This window comes from Pseudophryne corroboree, chromosome 2 (assembly GCF_028390025.1).
Source record: "Pseudophryne corroboree isolate aPseCor3 chromosome 2, aPseCor3.hap2, whole genome shotgun sequence".
In the NCBI taxonomy this organism is placed as follows: Eukaryota; Metazoa; Chordata; class Amphibia; order Anura; family Myobatrachidae; genus Pseudophryne; species Pseudophryne corroboree.
The window spans coordinates 343,569,346-343,581,744 of NC_086445.1; the positions used below are offsets into that span (position 1 = coordinate 343,569,346).

Below are 12,399 nucleotides of genomic sequence, written 5' to 3' on the forward strand. Positions count from 1 at the left end.
GATCTGGAAATATTTGTGATTCAGTCAAGCATTGCTGACATAACATACTAGAAAATGTTCAGTTTCTCAAAAGCGACACATTCCCTGTGATGTTAAAATCAGTTTCTCAAGTTAAATATTTGTAATCAATTCTACATAGTTCTAAATTCAGGTGTAAGCACTGGAAAGTTAATTTATGCACTGACATTATTCAGTGCAGTTACACTCAAGGGTGAAGGGGGGTACACTAATGGTCACAGAAGAGTGATAAAGGTTGCTATACAAGATTTAGGTTTTAATACTTAGACAAATACAAAAGGGATCACCAATTCCTTAAGCGCAGTTTTCTTATGGACGTAAGGTTTCAACCCGAATCGGATCACAATAACCTCAGAGAAAATACAGACAATATCATAGCATATTTCTGTAAAGTACAATGGGCACTTTCTAAACTATTCTTCTGATCAAATTCATACCAGATGAGGTGGTCTACATAGATAAGTAGACAATAAAGCCAAATTTCTCCTTGGACTGTTTCTAGAACTCCCACAATTCTTCCCCTTCTTACACAAGTACCTCTGGTAAATGGAAAAATGCTCCCAATAGTGTAAAAAGGTTTTTAATGCTATAAACATACAACAAACAGGCCAGGCAAAATTGGACTCTCACCGGATCAAAATGTCTACAATAAATAGTAGACAATTGCACATATGATGGAATAAACCAGGCATCCCCAGATGATGCTGTCACCGCTGTGTTCGTCCAAAGTCCCTGGTCACTCTCCTGATACCAACGCGATTCTACACCACAAGGGTGTCTTTTTCAAGGTGTCTGTTTTTCTATTTTTCTATTTGTATAGGTTTTAATACTTCTCCAGATCTTCACATATGTTGTTAAACTTGTTGATCTGAGGTTTTCTTTGACTAAATCAAGAGGAGACTTGTAGCAACAGTAGAAGTTAATTCTTCTTTCTGAATCAATAACCACCTGGAGTCATCTTTTCAGCCCATCTGGTATCCAGGTTATCAGCAGAGCTAAATCATTTTTTATTGCTAGTTACCAGGTACCTAATGTCTATTCAGTGGCAGAAACATAGAATATGACGGAAGATAAGAACCATGTGGTCCATCTAGTCTGACCATTTTTTAACCATGTTGTTATCTCAAACCCTGTTTGATCTTTATTTCTTTTTAAGGATACTCTTATGTCTATCCCAATCATGTTTGAATTGCTCTACTATATTAGTCTTTACTGCCTCTGACGGGAGGCTATTCCACTTGTCCACTACACTTTTAGTTAAGTAATTTTTGCTAAAAATTCCCTTGAACCTCTCTCTCTCCAGTTTCAGTGCATACCGTCATGTTCTATTACTTCTATTCCTTTGAAGAATGTTTCCCTCTTGTACCTTGTTAAAGCCCTTGATATATTTGAAAGTTTCTATCCTGGCCCCCCTTTCCCTTCTCTGCTCCAAACTGTAGATATTAAGATCTAAAGGTATTAGTTTTTCCAGATGAGTTTTTTGATAAAGGCCCTGCATCATTTTAGTTGCCCTTCTTTGGACAGCTTCTAATGTATTAATTTTCTTCTGGAGATATGGCCTCCAGAAGTGAACACAGTATTCTAGATGAGACAGTACCAGTGATCTATACAGTGGCATTATTACTTCTTTTTTTCTGCTGCTGATTTCTCTCCCTATGCAACCAAGCATCTGACTTGCCTTCCTAATTGCTTTGTTACATGGCTTAAGTCCCCTAGAGTAGTGACACCTAGATCTTTTTTCTCCTCAATAGTTTCCATTATAGTGCCATGAATACTATGGGCAGGATGTAATGGAGACCGAGATCGCCGGAGGTACGGGATGCTGGCCGATCTGTGACTTTTTTTTAAAGGGTCTATCACTTACAAAGAATGGTTTTGCCTTATATGTGATTGCCCCTTTAAAAATATGTCTGAGATCATCCGACATCCTGCACCTTCTTCGATCTCAGAGTCCATTACATCCTACCGCAAATTTAGCTTTTGGATCTTTGAGACCCAAATGTCTGATTTAAATTTTTTAGCATTAAATTGTAATTGCCATGCTCTTGACCATTCCCCTAGTCTACCTAGATCATCATTCATTTGTTTTACCCCTCCTGGTGTATCTACGCTGTTGCATAAATTTATCTTATCTGCAAAAGGCATACTTACCTTCAACACCATTTGCAGTATCACCAATAAAGATATTAAAAAGCACTGGTCCCAGATCCCTAGGGTACTGCACTGGTAACCTTTCACTAATGTGAATGCACTCCATTTACTAGAGCTCTCTGTTTTCTATCTTGCAACCAAGATGTTATCCATTCAATCATCTTAGATTCCAATCCCAAGCTATCAAGTTTATTTAACAAACTGCGAAGTGGGACAGTGTCAAAAGCCTTACTAAAGTCTCAATCAGCTTCATATTGCTCCCCTTGATCTATTACTTTTGTCATCCATTAAAAAAGTCAATCAGATTTGTTTTACAAGAGCTTTCCCAAGTTAATCTATGCTGTTTGGGATCCTGTAAATTGCTGGATTTGAGATATTCTACAACTATTTATTGTAAGACTACTTTCCCTACTACTGACTCACTGGTCAGTAGCTGCTAGCATCTCTCTTGCTTCCACTTTCATGCAGTGGGACTACATTTGCTCTCTTCCAGTTCTCTGACTGAAAAACCACGTCCATCCAAGGAACCTATTAGTGGTAATTTTCTTGATATGGTCAAACCCAATTACTATATAACCACAAGTCATTATTTAATGCCTATATGGTATAAACTGCACTCTTTCAAAACTAGATTAAAGTGAGAACTAGAAATGGACATTTAAGGGACAGTATCACCTTTATTTAGAACTGTAGGTCTTAAATGTTAAGTGGATGCAACCCAACTAATACATACATATACATCTAAAGAATTGCAGACCAATTACTTCTCACCAGAGGTTCCCACTTTTCTGTTCTGATCATTCCTGGGGCTGGCATATGTTCACTGAAGCCCCATTTGGGCTTTTAGCTCAGGGATGTCTGGATGATGGAGTTCTGTTTTGAATACTTGTATGTCTTTAGCGATTTACCTGAAGGTGTCATCACACATAGCAGTGGTGTTATTTATATAATGAGCAAAGGCCTGAATGTATTTAGAAATAATAGTTCCCTTGGTTGGTTTGGTTATGTTTAAAGCCACCATCAGTAAGTGATGTTGAGTGTACCTTCATTATTTATTTGTTCACCATCATCATTACAGCTGGTCTATCCCATTGATCCTCAAGGGCTAAATGTGTAATAAACATGGTATTGACGTTTCGCTACAAATGATGTCACTGATGAGGATTAGGTTTGTGATAAAAAGGACTTTCCCTAACAAGCTCCAAAGGTGACAAAGCACCCACTGGGTACTACATTTGTCTTGTATATTCATGTTCAGTATAATTTTTTTATTTTTGTTAAAATAAAAACCTTTTTTAAGCAGACAGATTTTTTTATACCATGAAAGAAACTTTCATGTGAATGGCAAATAATTTCCAATCATGAGTACGAGTATGCATGTAATCACCATATCATCACTCCCAAAGATACCTTTATGTGTCTGATACCACTATTGTTGCTGTAAATGGGGTATGCCATCTTTACTGACTGTGCATATAACTAGTATAGCATACATAATTTAAAGACCCCTTTATAAGAGGCACATTCATTGTTTATAAGTGTATTAGGGTATGCATCATATAAACCCTGGTGATGGTCCCTTTCACTGTAATAGTATTGATATTAACCACAGAGCCATAGTTCCAAGCAATTTCTGTTTAAACTACTACACATTGTGGATCCCTCTATCTGTACATGCATCTGTGATGGCAACACACATCGAGAGTTAATCACTTTGCCAAAAAAAAGGAAGTATAACAAATCCTGGAAGAGCATTCCATATATTTATGAGGAACGTACAGTTTTGTTTATTTTATTTTAGGGGTGTGCACTGACCCCCATCCTTTGGCTTTGGATTTGGATCTGTAACTCCTCCATGTTTTGGATCTGGTTTTGGTTTTGCCAAAACCACCATTGCGTGATTTGGTTTTGAATCTGTATTAAAAAAAAAAAAAAACAGCTAGAATCACAATTTGGGCTCATTTTGGATCCTACAGTATTATTAACCTCAATAACATTCATTTCCAGTCATTTCCATTCAATTTTGACCACCTCACAGCTCACAATATTGTTTTTATCCAGTTTAGGCCAAAACGCTACACCAAGGTAGCTGGATGACTTAGCTAAGTGACAGCAGTGGGCCGCACAAACGTGGCAGTTCAACTTCCAATGTGGCATATCTAGGAAACAGAGTGGCACTAAAGTGGTAGGGAGGGTGGCAATTTAATAAACTATGCCATCTATGCAAAATGCAGCTATGCTCCAATGCTTCAAACAACAATAATGCAAAGAAAAATGAGGTGCAAGATGGAATTGTTCTTAAGCCTCGACACCCACACTTATGTTGTATATGTTAATCAGGACATGCACAGTTTAACAAGCAATCATTTCAGTGACAGGGACTTCCACACTTGTGGCTGAAATGATTGGTTTGTTTGAGACCCCACAAAACAAGCTGCCAATGGCCAGCGGACATTGATGGCAATGATATCTACGTACAACAAACTGGCTCTACATAGGAAGATGTCATTGTCATTATTACCATTCGATACCTCATCCCCATTAGTGTGTATATCATCATCTTCTTCACACAATGTTAATTTGTCTCCACTGGTATCCACCATTACAGGTAACTCTGTATTTTGTAGACATAATTGCCAGTAAAGGTCTTCCCGTGGAATTGTCATTGATTTTGCAGTTCCCTTCCATCAATAGTGTCACACTGTCTGACTGGCAGTGCCACAGTACTTATGAAAATGAAAAAAAAAATGTATAGTACACTGGGGTACAGCACAAAACTATATAGAATTATATACAATTATATTTTTAGCTTTTATTATTTAAATTTTACACTGGGGCAGATGGACGGACAGAACATCCTTGCATGGACAAAGCACCCCTGGATGGATGGATGGACAGGTCACATCTGGATGGACAGACAGAGCACCTTGGATGTAAAAAGCACCCCTGGATGGACAGACAGAGCACCCCTGGAGGACACAGCATCCCCTTTATGGAAAGACAAAGCACCTCTGGAGGACCCAGCATGGACACAGCACAAGCACATCTACACTTACGCAACCTTTTACTACCCATCTTTTACTACCATACCTTACCGCAGGAGCCCAATCTCGTCTGATCTTGGAAGCAAAACAGTGATGGGCTGGGTCAGTACCTGAAGGGGGGACCCGCAGGGAATACCCAGTGTAGTAAATCCTTTTGACCTATTTTGACCATAAACACTAACAGCAGTATCACCGCTGCTTCTTTTTCTTCCTTTCCTTTCCTTTTCTCTTTCCTCAACTAATAGGGGATTTTTCCCCTATTTTCTCTCTTCTCTCCCATTTCTTCCAATTGTAAGCTCTATTATTCCATGTACTGAGACTAGGTCACATAGGTAAAATTCAGTTATATAGAGGTTGAACTACATGGATGTATAATAATTGAATGCATGAGGTTGGTGTATCCCTGATAAAAGAAGTCCGGTCTATGTAAGACCCTATGAGGTCCCATTAATACAAGCATTTGCTTGTGCTGGTTTGGCAGGAATTTATGTAGAGTCACAGTATCTACATCTTCCTACCAGTCTATTATGGGAATAGATAAACCAGAACATATCTTATTTTTATAACCTGTATGTATGTTTGTAGCTTTTTTGATGTCAATAATTCTATGGTGGCAAAGTGGAGAATAACCCATTTTAATTATAATCATTAAATGTTATGTTTTAAGATTTAATTCATTAATTCAACACAAATAAGAGTGCACCCACACAAGAGTCTTCTGTAAATTTTTGTCTCTTACACAACTCCACAGAGTGAAAAGTTATTTTTATCACACACTCCATCCTCATTTGTGACATCATTTATAGTGCTACTCTTCAATACCATGTACATTACATAATATACCTGCATAACTACCAATTGCCAGTGTCTCACTTGTTGGATGCATATTTTCTTTTGTACAAACATCTCTCAATAATTCAGCTGTACCCTTCCTATTGGTATCTTTCTGGTAACAAACATGTACCTCAAACTGGCCCCTCACTGTATGAAGGACATTCACAGCTTAACAAACCAAGCACTTCAGCAACAGGGACTGATACTTTTGTGGCTGATGTGCTTGGTTTCAATTTGACAGAAAAGGTATGGTGATACCATAAAGGTACAAGCCCATCAGGATGTTCAAATGTTGGAGGTGTGTAGAATGAAAGCATACCCAACTCACAGTAGAGTTAAGTACTATAATGACTGGCAACAGATGCAGCAATAGTAGTTGGTTGCTGCTCCTGCTCTTTTCTCAACTGATCATTATCCTTATCGACTAACACACAGAAATAGTACAAACAATAGCACAATATTTATATTTTTCTCTTTTTTTAATTTAACCCTGCTGCTCTGCTTGGGTCTACTATACTCATGTACTGTTCAGGTCAATATGACCCGTCTCATACAATTACACTTTTCATTTAATATTTTTTTTTTATTTGTTCATATTCAAACAAGGGATATGGAGGATATTGGGGAGTCAAATAAGGGATATCGAGCAGGATGTCGAGGAGAATCAAGTTCCCATTTTATATGTTCATTTTTTTTGAAAGAACATATTGAGTTGTAACGACGCTTTCATTTACAATGTCATCCCCATTGTGGGTGAAAGCATGAAAAGATGACATAATCTAAAATAAACCAATGAACGGACACTGTAATCATAATTGTCAGAATTTTTATTGTTGAAGTAATGTGTTTCTAAACATTTATGGTCATTCACTAGTATAATATCTAGTGATGTGCACCGGAAATTTTTCGGGTTTTGTGTTTTGCTTTTGGATTCGGTTCCGAGGCCATGTTTTGGATTCGGACGCATTTTGGCAAAACCTCCATTAACCTCAATAACCATAATTTCCACTCATTTTCAGTCTATTCTGAACACCTCACACCTCACAATATTATTTTTAGTCCTAAAATTTGCACCGAGGTCGCTGGATGACTAAGCTATGCAACCCAAGTGGCCGACACAAACACCTGGCCCATCTAGGAGTGGCACTGCAGTGTCAGACAGGATGGCAATTCAAAAAAATAGTCCCCAAACAGCACATGATGCAAAGAAAAAAAGAGGCGCAATGAGGTAGCTGTGTGACTAAGCTAAGCGACCCAAGTGGCCGACACAAACACCTGGCCCATCAAGGAGTGGCACTGCAGTGTCAGACAGGATGTCATATTTTAAAAATAGTCCCCAAACAGCACATGATGCAAAGAAAAAAAGAGGTGCACCAAGGTCGCTGGATGGCTAAGCTAAGCGACACAAGTGGCCGACACAAACACCTGGCCCATCTAGGAGTGGCACTGCAGTGTCAGGCAGGATGGCACTTCAAAAAAATAGTTCCCAAACAGCACATGATGCAAAGAAAAAAAGAGGCGCAATGAGGTAGCTGTGTGACTAAGCTAAGCGACCCAAGTGGCCGACACAAACACCTGGCCCATATAGGAGTGGCACTGCAGTGTCAGACAGGATGTCATATTTTAAAAATAGTCCCCAAACAGCACATGATGCAAAGAAAAATGAAAGAAAAAAGAAGTGCAAGATGGAATTGTCCTTGGGCCCTCCCACCCACCCTTATTTTGTCTAAACAGGACATGCACACTTTAACGAACCCATCATTTCAGCGACAGGGTCTGCCACACGACTGTGACTGAAATGACTGGTTGGTTTGGGCCCCCACCAAAAAAGAAGCAATCAATCTCTCCTTGCACAAACTGGCTCTACAGAGGCAAGATGTCCACCTCCTCCTCATCGTCCGATTCCTCACCACTTTCACTGTGTACATCCCCCTCCTTACAGATTATTAATTCGTCCCCACTGGAATCCACCATCTCAGGTCCCTGTGTACTTTCTGGAGGCAATTGCTGGTGAATGTCTCCATGGAGGAATTGATTATAATTCATTTTGATGAACATCATCTTCTCCACATTTTCTGGAAGTAACCTCGTACGCCGATTGCTGACAAGGTGAGCGGATGCACTAAACACTCTTTCGGAGTACACACTGGAGGGGGGGAAACTTAGGTAAAATAAAGCCAGTTTGTGCAAGGGCCTCCAAATTGCCTCTTTTTCCTGCCAGTATACGTACGGACTGTCTGACGTGCCTACTTGGATGCGGTCACTCATATAATCCTCCACCATTCTTTCAATGGTGACAGAATCATATGCAGTGACAGTAGACGACATGTCAGTAATCGTTGGCAGGTCCTTCAGTCCGGACCAGATGTCAGCACTCGCTCCAGACTGCCCTGCACCACCGCCAGCGGGTGGGCTCGGAATTCTTAGCCTTTTCCTCGCAGCCCCAGTTGCGGGAGAATGTGAAGGAGGAGCTGTTGACGGGTCACGTTCCGCTTGACTTGACAATTTTCTCACCAGCAGGTCTTTGAACCTCTGCAGACTTGTGTCTGCCGGAAAGAGAGATACAACGTAGGTTTTAAATCTAGGATCGAGCACGGTGGCCAAAATGTAGTGCTCTGATTTCAACAGATTGACCACCCGTGAATCCTGGTTAAGCGAATTAAGGGCTCCATCCACAAGTCCCACATGCCTAGCGGAATCGCTCTGTTTTAGCTCCTCCTTCAATGTCTCCAGCTTCTTCTGCAAAAGCCTGATGAGGGGAATGACCTGACTCAGGCTGGCAGTGTCTGAACTGACTTCACGTGTGGCAAGTTCAAAGGGTTGCAGAACCTTGCACAACGTTGAAATCATTCTCCACTGCGCTTGAGTCAGGTGCATTCCCCCTCCTTTGCCTATATCGTAGGTAGCTGTATAGGCTTGAATGGCCTTTTGCTGCTCCTCCATCCTCTGAAGCATATAGAGGGTTGAATTCCACCTCGTTACCACCTCTTGCTTCAGATGATGGCAGGGCAGGTTCAGGACTGTTTGCTGGTGCTCCAGTCTTCGGCACACGGTGGCTGAATGCCAAAAGTGACCCACAATTCTTCGGGCCACCGACAGCATCTCTTGCACGCCCCTGTCGTTTTTTAAATAATTCTGCACCACCAAATTCAATGTATGTGCAAAACATGGGACGTGCTGGAATTTGCCCTGATGTAATGCACGCACAATATTGGTGGCATTGTCCGATGTCACAAATCCCCAGGAGAGTCCAATTGGGGTAAGCCATTCTGCGATGATGTTCCTCAGTTTCCGTAAGAGGTTGTCAGCTGTGTGCCTCTTATGGAAAGCGGTGATACAAAGCGTAGCCTGCCTAGGAATGAGTTGGCATTTGCGAGATGCTGCTACTGGTGCCGCCGCTGCTGTTCTTGCTGCGGGAGGCAATACATCTACCCAGTGGGCAGTCACAGTCCTATAGTCCTAAGTCTGCCCTGCTCCACTTGTCCACATGTCCGTGGTTAAGTGGACATTGGGTACAACTGCATTTTTTAGGACACTGGTGACTCTTTTTCTGACGTCTGTGTACATTTTCGGTATCGCCTGCCTAGAGAAATGGAACCTAGATGGTATTTGGTACCGGGGACACAGTACCTCAATCAAGTCTCTAGTTCCCTGTGAATTAACGGTGGATACCGGAAACACATTTCTCACCACCCTGGCTGCCAAGGCCTGAGTTATCCGCTTTGCAGCAGGATGACTGCTGTGATATTTCATCTTCCTCGCAAAGGACTGTTGGACAGTCAATTGCTTACTGGAAGTAGTACAAGTGGTCTTCCGACTTCCCCTCTGGGATGATGATAGACCCCCAGCAGCAACAACAGCAGCGCCAGCAGCAGTAGGCGTTAAACTCAAGGATGCATCGGAGGAATACCAGGCAGGAGAGGACTCGTCAGACTTGACAGTGACATGGCCTGCAGGACTATTGGCTTTCCTGTCTAAGGAGGAAATTGACACTGAGGGAGTTGGTGGTGTGGTTTGCAGGAGCTTGGTTACAAGAGGAAGGGATTTAGTGGTCAGTGGACTGCTTCCGCTGTCATCCAAAGTTTTTGAACTTGTCACTGACTTCTGATGAATACGGTCCAGGTGACGTATAAGGGAGGATGTTCCTAGGTGGTTAACGTCCTTACCCCTACTTATTACAGCTTGACAAAGGCAACACACGGCTTGACTCCAGTTGTCCGCATTTCTGTTGAAATAATTCCACACCGAAGAGGTGATTTTTTTTTGTATTTTGACCAGGCATGTCAATGGCCATATTCGTCCCACGGACAACAGGTGTCTCCCCGGGTGCCTGACTTAAACAAACCACCTCACCATCAGAATCCTCCTTGTCAATTTCCTCCCCAGTGCCAGCAACACCCATATCCTCATCCTGGTGTACTTCAACAGTGACATCTTCAATTTGACTATCAGGAACTGGACTGCGGGTGCTCCTTCCAGCACTTGCAGGGGGCGTGCAAATGGTGGAAGGCGCAACCTCTTCCCGTCCAGTGTTGGGAAGGTCAGGCATCGCAACCGACACAATTGGACTCTCCTTGGGGATTTGTGATTTAGAAGAACGCACAGTTCTTTGCTGTGCTTTTGCTATCTTAACTCTTTTAAGTTTTCTAGTAGGAGGATGAGTGCTTCCATCCTCAGGTGAAGCTGAACCACTAGCCTTGAAAATAGGCCAGGGCCTCAGCCGTTCCTTGCCACTCCGTGTCGTAAATGGCACATTGGCAAGTTTACGCTTCTCCTCAGACGATTTTGATTTAGATTTTTGGGTCATTTTACTGAGCTTTATTTTTTGGGATTTTACATGCTCTCTACTATGACATTGGGCATCGGCCTTGGCAGACGACGTTGATGGCATTTCATCGTCTCGGCCATGACAAGTGGCAGCAGCTTCAGCACGAGGTGGAAGTGGATCTTGATCTTTCCCTATTTTACCCTCCACATTTTTGTTCTCCATTTTTTAATGTGTGGAATTATATGGAATGTGGGATGGCTCTATTGGTATTGCTTTTCCAGTATTCATCCTCAAAGAGGCAAGCCATGGACCAAACTCCAAGCAAAAAAAGCGCTAAGCTTCAATGTGTGTCAGCTGTCCCAACTCAAATTGCTAAAATGCTTTATCAGTTCATTAATACTCCTCTCATTATTAAGGACTGCCGCTCTCAAGTTATTGGGTTGTTGGTTCCCAATATATTTATTGTGACAAGAAAGAACTAAATTGAAAGCGCTGTCCACAATAAAGGATAGATAAAATTGTATTTATTTTGTATTGATAACTGTTAATATAAACACTTAAAAAGCTAAAACATAATATGTATATCTACAAAACCTATTTATTCAGTGATCCTTATTACAGGTACCTTGTGATTGCACTGGTAATGAATACTAGATTGCTGATTAGAACAATATAGCATGCAATAGGTGCTCCAATTAGCTCCACAGTGAACAATTCTTAGTAGCAAATTATATTATTCAGCCTCCTAAATACTTAAGTACACTTATATGGAACACTTATTTTCACAGCCCAAACATATCTAGAGGAAAATGCATACAGTTGATAAATGCTTTTTCACCTCCCGCTGGGACAGCGTAGTGATACAATGTGTCCAAAGTGTCTCTGCCTGAGAATCAGGCTGAATATGTAACAAAGAATCAAGTCTCCTATGGAAGCTCTCTAGCTGATTAGCTTCTGACAGGCGTCCCCGTCTAAGCATAAAATAATTATGGATGAGATTCTTATGAAATAAACTGATTGCACAGTAACTTGAATGTCCACTGCAGGTGAACTGTAGAGATAGCTTATCTCACCGGTTTGTGCAGCTACCACATCTCCCGCCGGGCTCTGTCTCTGCCGCACATAGCGCTTAGCGGCTCTATCACTGTCGTCAGCGCTGTATTCCTCCCGTTGGTGTGGGTTGGATGCAAGCGTGCAAACAGCTTGGAGCGCAGAGATCCTCCGGCCAGTGGTTCAGAACTGCATCGGCTGTTATGCACTTGGCCCGTAATGGCAGGGCTGCACAAGTTCTCACCGACACCGGCGTTAGGAGAAGTGATGTCGGCTTTGTAGAAGCTCAAGTCCATATACAGGGATAAAAACTAAACATGTTTCTCAGCCTGTTACCCGTGGCTGTTTCCTCAGAAGTGAATTTCCCCTTGTCCTCATCCACTGCTTTTATCCTCATAAGGTGTAATCATCATTTCCACCTGTGCATTAACCCTTTCCCCATCAGGGGTTGTAATTAGCAGTATACATACTCAATTATAAATTATATATAAAAAATAGTGTTAATGAATAAAATATAACATACATTATCATTAC

The 12,399-nt window shown here is 41.4% G+C and overlaps 1 protein-coding gene and 1 pseudogene across 1 annotated transcript in view; both read left to right on the forward strand.

Moving 5' to 3' along the window:
* Nucleotides 1–12,399, forward strand: part of HS6ST3 (heparan sulfate 6-O-sulfotransferase 3) — a 931,949-nt gene that overhangs the window by 393,173 nt on the left and 526,377 nt on the right. The gene's annotated exons all lie outside the window — the stretch shown is intronic.
* On the forward strand, nt 5,246–5,364 carry LOC135052417 (5S ribosomal RNA; annotated as a pseudogene).